This window comes from Sinocyclocheilus grahami, unplaced genomic scaffold, assembly GCF_001515645.1.
Source record: "Sinocyclocheilus grahami isolate Dianchi unplaced genomic scaffold, SAMN03320097.WGS_v1.1 scaffold12.1, whole genome shotgun sequence".
Classification (NCBI taxonomy): domain Eukaryota; kingdom Metazoa; phylum Chordata; class Actinopteri; order Cypriniformes; family Cyprinidae; genus Sinocyclocheilus; species Sinocyclocheilus grahami.
The window spans coordinates 2,678,884-2,685,759 of NW_015505191.1; the positions used below are offsets into that span (position 1 = coordinate 2,678,884).

General features: G+C 43.2%; 1 protein-coding gene across 1 annotated transcript in view; it reads right to left on the bottom strand.

Annotated features, from left to right (window-relative positions):
• Positions 1-6,876, bottom strand: part of LOC107598076 (calcium/calmodulin-dependent protein kinase kinase 1-like) — a 63,723-nt gene that overhangs the window by 47,064 nt on the left and 9,783 nt on the right. The window contains exon 2 of the mRNA XM_016289339.1: positions 3,831-3,884. The gene's annotated coding sequence lies outside the window, so the exon portion shown is untranslated. The remainder of the gene's footprint in view (positions 1-3,830; positions 3,885-6,876) is intronic.

Here is a 6,876-nt window from a genome sequence, read left to right on the forward strand (position 1 = left end):
GTTTATTTGTATACCGCTTTTCACGATACAAATCGTTGCAAAGCAGCTTTAAAGAAAATTAAGTTTCTACAATATATTTAGTAGTAGCTTATCAGTGGTGACTATGTCGAATTGATGTACATATGGCAGAAATGTACGGTAAAATTCAGTTAATTATGAAATCAAATAGACGATGAACACTATTAACAGTAATAATTATATGTTGCAATCAAACTTGTAGCAAAATTTGGTAGTTTATGTTGATTCAGGGTTGGCATCATCTGAGGTCCTCTGAGGGGTTTGCATCATCTCTTCTCAGGTGATCGGTCTGGACTGGAAGGACTGGATCCAGACTGAAGCTTGTGTAATTCCTAGCTACCACGGGATGTCAATCAAACAAATAGAGACATAATTAGAGTAGCTGCTGCTCCAACCAAGCAAAAATGATTTGTTCAAACCAAGTTAAGAAATAATAATGTGCATTTGATCAGATATAACTGCAGTAGAAGATTATGAGATGCATTATTTGAATGCATGGCCAAAGAGATGTGTCTTTAATCTAGATTTAAACAGAGAGAGTGTGTCTGAACCCCGGACGTTATCAGGAAGGCTATTCCAGAATTTGGGAGCCAAATGTGAAAAAGCTCTAGTGGTAGAAGACTAGTTAGGTACGCAGGAGCTAAACCATTAAGGGCCTTGTAGGTAGGGCTGTGCAAAAAAATCGGCATTTACTACACAGAGTCGTTGTTCACTGACAAGCTACACTAATCACAGGAGCGGCTTTACTGACGAGATTTTCCACAGCCCTACTTGTAGGTAATTAATAATATTTTGTAACTGATACGGAACTTAATAGGTAGGCACTAGGCAGTGCAGAGACTGTAACATTGGGGTAATATGATCATATTTTCTTGACCTGGTAAGGACTCTAGCCACTGAATTTTCGACTGCATGTAGCTTGTTTATTGACGATGCAGGACAACCACCTAGCAGTGCATTACAATAGTCCAGTCTAGAGGTCATGAATGCATGAACTAGCTTTTCTGCACCAGAAACAGGTAACATGTTTCGTAGCTTGGCAATGTTTCTAAGATGGATATTCTAGCTATTTTAATATGCCATTTTAAAGGGATAGTTCACCTAAAAATCTAAAATCTCACCCTCATGTCGTTCCAAATCTGTAAGACCTTTAATCATCTTCAGAACACAAATTAAGATATTTTTGATGAAATCCGAGAGCTTTCTGACTCTCCACAGACAGCCATGCAACTACCACGTTCAAGGCCCAGAAAGGTAGGACATCATTAAAATAGTCCTTGTGACATCAGTGGTTCAACCTTAATTTTATGAAGCTTTGGAATACTTTTTGTGCGAAAAGAAAAGAAAAATAACAACTTTATTCAACCATTTCTTCTCTTCCGTGCAGGTCTTTGACACACTTTCATGACAGTACCACAATGACATTTGGAACGACATGAGGGTAAGTAATTAATGACAGAATTTTCTTTTTTGGGTGAACTATCCCTTTAATTATGCTACCTCCTAAGACACATAATTTTGGCCAAATTCTAAGGCAGCATCACACTTATCCATTGTTGAAAAGGATAAACCAGAATGCTTTGTGGCAAGCTCTGTAAACGAATAAATCCAACAACATGGCAGATGAAGCAATACTACAGTTCAATCAAAAAACTATTTACCCATTACTTGCTATTATCATGCTTATTCACCTGCTTCGTGCCCAACAGACTGAACTTGCTATCATCAAACATGCTAACATCAAACCCCTTTTACAAAACCTGTATGTACAAAACTAAATAATAAATTTAGCTTCTTTAGCTCAAATGACGCTAAATAATTCTTATGCTGGCCCATCATATTAAGCATTACAATTTCTCCCAATCTCCTTCCCATTCTGTCTGAGGTAGGCTGGCGCATTTAGGCTAGCAAGTTCAGCTGACTTTCTAAACTCATCCAGACAGGCCTGTCAGCTCCTGCTAAAGAGAATATAACTCACACCGTGTTTTTCCGTGTGTGAGTGTGAGTTTGCATTCACAGATGCTTAATTGTTCTCCCAGGTGCTAGATATCCATTTCAATCCAAGACATCTGTATGCAGTGAGCAGGCTTTAGTGCACACACACACACACACACAAACACACTTTCTTCCTGCACTGGCAGAGCTGAGCTCTAGCAGGCGTCCTTGTAGAAGCAGAGTGCATTTATGTGGCTGTTAAAGCGAGTCCCTCCGGATGAGGAGGAACGCACAGAGCAGAGTGAAGGATATGTGAAGAGGGAAAACAGGAGGAGGAGAGGTGAACGACTGCAACGCTCCATGCCCACGTTCTGCCTCCTCTCACTTCAATTCAACACCAAAGCTTTGATGCAAACTGTGAGGGAACAGCGCCCAAACGGTTCTAACGCTGTATCAGTCAGTGGGTGGTGATCTAGAGCGGGAACCGTGTGCTATTAGACAAGATAAACAGCAAACTATCGCTTGGCTAAACACAGGGAGAAAGATGTGCTTTGAAAGAAAAAATAATGAATGGTGTGTCACCATAAATGTTCTACAGTCTACAACTAGTGGGTGCTATTATTGAGTCACGAAAAGCAGAAAAAAAACAATGTTAAAGGGGACATCGGATGAAATTTTCACTTTTTAGCTTTTTTTTTGCATTTAGTTAGGTTTCTGGCTCAAAAACCTGAAAAGAAAACACAGCTAGTTTGTTATGAGCTGTCTGATTGTGTGAACAGAGCTGTTTTTGACAAGGTTTTGTTGTTTTACAAGACCACTGAGGAATTTTAACCAAAGTATGTTACAGATATTTCATGAAGGCCCTAAAGAATCACACCAACTTGTGTAAAATGGGCATCCGATGTCCCCTTTATTGCAAATGATATGATCGTCTGTATTTAGGACAACAAAATGAATATGTTTAACTTTTAAAAGGGAAGAAAAACGCTGTCACATCCATCTGTCACTTGATAGGAGCCAAATTAGGCAGATGTCAACATGGACAGGTTGCACAACATGCCCTTATGCTCGAAAGCCATGAACAAAACTGCACTGCAAAAAATATTTTCCAGGCAGATAGATAGATGATAGACAGACCAATGTCCAGATAGATAAAACCATATAGTTTGTACATCACACTTCCACTTTTGTTTTTACATTTACAAAACTGTCGATTGTCTGATGGTTGGGAAACCAGCTGACAATCACCAATCTAAAACACACATAGCCAAGCACTTTTTGGATAAAACCAAGGCTAATATCAACACTTATTTTGCTGGCAGCAATGTCTGGTAGTGGTTTAACCAGTCAGATAACCAGCGAAGACAGGTCTCCTGTTTTCTAAAGCATGCTAGTGGGGCTTGGCTACTAAAAATTAAGTGACAAAACCTAATCTCTACTACTGTACATCCAAATGCATAGAAAAGTATTGCTACAACACATGACGGATTAGAGAATAGTTTTACCATCTGAAGAGTCTATAAACAGCCATTACTTTCCCTTTAAGAGGCTGGTAAGCGCTGAGGGAGAGTGGGAGCGCTGATGAGATGAATATTGACAGGCTTTAAACTGCTGGAGCGTACAGTGATTGAGGACACGGCCAATGTACATGCAGATGAATACAAATGGGATTTACTCATGGAGGAACAACTAGACAGATTACAGTTGGAGTGTTTAATATGCTGGCACTTGAGGTAGAAGCTGCCCTTTTGGACCAGTCTACAAATGTCTTGATGTAATCAGGTGTAAAGGGTGTTATTTCATAAATAACTGTAACACTAAGACAGTGATAATAAAGTGGATCTTATTAAGTATGTGGATGAAGTAGGAATACTCACTTCAGTTTTGCAGCATTGGATGTTTCTTCCACTAGTCTCTCCACAGCAAGGGATCTGTAAGTGATATAAAAAAACCTGTTAACCTAGTATGAGTAAAAGTCAACACAAAGAGTATACACTCCAAAACCCGTTATTCAAAATAAATATTGTGTACCCATCTGAAACATGAGCTTTACATCCTCATTAAATACATATCTGTTAGTATTGCTGGGAAGACATACAAATAAACTGAAGGTATCGGCAAATAAATTATGTTACAATATTATAAAGTGGATCTACAGGTGATTTACCATTTATAAGCTGTATGACAGAAAATTTATAATTTAAATCATAGGATGAACCAGCTTTTTAAAACGAAAACAGTGCACTGGACTGCACAGTGCATTCAGATGTATCATTCGATGAATTACTGCTCCCACGATCACTTAAAAAAAGTACACAACTTTTAAATTTAATTTAATTTACCATCTTGTTTATGATATATTGATTACACCTAGAAAACAGCGCAGAGTTTTGTGGATAAGACAATATCTACAGTGACTCATTTTGTTCAGATTCAGAGGAAATTTTGTATGAAAATTGTAATTATTCTTTGAAAAAAAAAATTATATATTTATATATGATATCATGATTTAATCCTAAAAATCTGAAGCCATCTTCCTGTTTCAGTGTTGACACTGTTAATGTGTACAATATAATAAACCTACAGAGCACTGTGCAATTTTAGAATTCAAAAATTTGTGGTCAGTAATATTTTTTTTTCTTTAAATAAATTAATACATTTATTCAGCAAGGGTGCTGAATAAAGTAAATAGATCAAAAGTGACAGTAAAGACATTTATAATGTTACAAAAAATATATATATAATTAAATAAAGGCTGGTCTTTCCTAAAAAAAATATTATAGTTCCCTTTCAGTCGGTCACTCTCGACGTCACGTCGGATGACCGACAAAATAGGGATCTTGCTCAGAGAGACCAATCTACTTCGAGTGTAAACTAAATGAGCCAATGTACATTGGCATGCGATTATTGCATCCAGCTGCCGCTGATTACAGCGTGAGTATAAGTAGGCAGCAGATGCAGCGCATATTCAGCTTTTCGCTTCGGAGTCGAGCGATCACATCGTTCTGCTCCTGACTACTCTACTGAGAGAAGAAGACTGAACGAGTTCAGCGCGCTCTTGGAGAGCTCTTCGTGTTGGCGGTACGGCGCTTCAGCGGTGGTGGTTTCCCGTGTCGAGTGGGTTGCACACATCAGGCTGCACTACCCCCTGTTTGTGTTGCAGATGATCATCTCCCCTGTGCGCCTCAGCACGCTAAAAGAGCTTTTTCCTCTAAAAGAGCAATTTCGGGTGCATCTTTCTAAAGACGACATTGCGTGGCAATCTTGACGTTACGTCTTTATAAAGACGATGTGGGTCTTGCTATAGACAACGTATCACCCGGGCGTTTCTGGATGCGGTCGTTACCTGGCGCTGGGTGATGGTCACGGTCGCTGCCTCACGTGCCTGGGCATGTAGCACGCTGAGGTGGCGTTTGTGGATGAGTCATCTTCTTATTGCGGGAAGATGATCATCTCAGAGTCACGGGCCAAGCTCCATTTCCTCAAGGGGCGGAGTTCCGTTGCCTCTGCCTTGATCTAGTTCTCCTCATGGTGGCAGCCAGGGGGGACTACTTCAGGCAGTAGCGCGGGCGGTCTGAGGCACTCCGCAGCCAGTTGAGCTGCCAATGGAACGTGCTGGGCCCTCTACAAGGAGCGTACCAGCCGTATCCTTTGGCGCTCCTCCCAATGACCAGATGTCGATTGCTGCATCGGAGGGTGAGCCAGAGCTTTCTGGAGAGGTAGATTCGGCTGTGCTGCTTTCCTCCGGGACTGTAGCAATGCCTGAATCGGATCCAGAAATAATGGCTATGCTTTCCCAGGCCGCCGTACAAAGCAGACTGAGGCCATCAAGTACATCCTGCCCCATCGTGCAGCTGCTGCCGTCGCCGAGGGCGGCCCCCGCCAAACCTGGTGGCAAGCGAAAGAGCAAGAGGTGGAGGGACCTGCTCTACAGGAGATGGTAAGCACACCACTCCCTCCCCCGGAGGACAGACTACCCACGCACCCTCTGCTCGAACACAGGTCAGTGTTACATACACCCAGACCCCGCCTCGGACCGGCTAAGAGACGCCCGGCCCGGGTCCCTGCGTTCTTCCGTGCTGCCCCACTGCGGGTACGCCTGTAGTTCCGTTGATGCCACTTGCGCGGTGTCTGGGAGCCTGGCTTGAGCTACCCAGCCCGTCTCGATGGCTCCTTCGAACCGTCAGGCTCGGCTATGCGATTCAGTCGCCCGCCATCCCCCCAAGTTCAGTGGCATCCGCTTCACAACAGTGAAGGCGGCCGATGGTCCTGTCTTGCAGGCGGAGGTCGCAGTCCTACTGGCGAAGGATGCGATAGAGCCGGTCCCTCCAGCTGATATGAAGACGGGGTTTTACAGCTCCTACTTCATTGTACCCAAGAAAGACGGTGGGTTACGACCAATCTTGGACATGCGTGTCTTGAACCGGGCCCTTCACCGGTTACCGTTCAAGATGTTGATGCAGGAACGCATCTTCGGGTGCATCCGTCCCCGAGATTGGTTTGCAGCGGTCGACCTGAAGGACGCGTACATCATGTGTCAACCCTTCCACAGAACATTGCTGTTGTTCGCGTCTGAAGGACGAGCATATCAGTACGAGGTCCTGCCTTCCGGGCTGTCCCTGCTGCCCCGTGTCTTCACATAAGTTGCGGAGGTACCCCTTGTTCCCCTGAGAGAACAGAGCATTCGCATTCTCAACTACCTCGACGAAGCAGTCTCAGGATCAGTTGTGCGAACACAGGCATTTGATGCTCTCACACCTCAGCCTGTTGGGCCTTCGACCCGAACTGGGAAAATAGCAAACTCTCCCAGACGCAGAAGATCTCTTTTCTCGGTATGGAGTTGGACTCGGAAGAGCAGGATGGCGGTCCCACTGAAACAGTTTCAGAGGCTCCTGGGGCATATGGCAGCTACGGCGGCAGTCA